Here is a 325-nt window from a genome sequence, read left to right as displayed (position 1 = left end):
AGTTGGGCGAGACCCGGCCTTCGCCCGGAGGATGCGGAGGAGGGCGCGTCCGCTCTCTGCAGCTGCGCCGGAGCAGTGGCCGAGATCGGATCAGAGAAGCGTCCGGGGGCGGGAGCAGGATTCGGGGTTTCAAGGAAAAGGCGAGGGCTAAGAGGTTCCGGGGAGCAGGCCCATTTGGCCTGGGAATGGGGCACTGGACGGAGGGGAGACGGGACGCGGCTGTTATGGGAGGGGGTTTTCCTGGGCGCGACGTGAAGGTGGCAGTTCAGACCTAGATGATGCGCTTTATACGATTATGAGGGGAGGACGACGCCCGGGAGACGCC

Source organism: Myotis davidii, unplaced genomic scaffold (genome assembly GCF_000327345.1).
Source record: "Myotis davidii unplaced genomic scaffold, ASM32734v1 scaffold274, whole genome shotgun sequence".
Lineage (NCBI taxonomy): Eukaryota > Metazoa > Chordata > Mammalia > Chiroptera > Vespertilionidae > Myotis > Myotis davidii.
The sequence above is the reverse complement of the archived record's forward strand: the minus strand, read 5'-3'. Positions refer to the sequence as shown.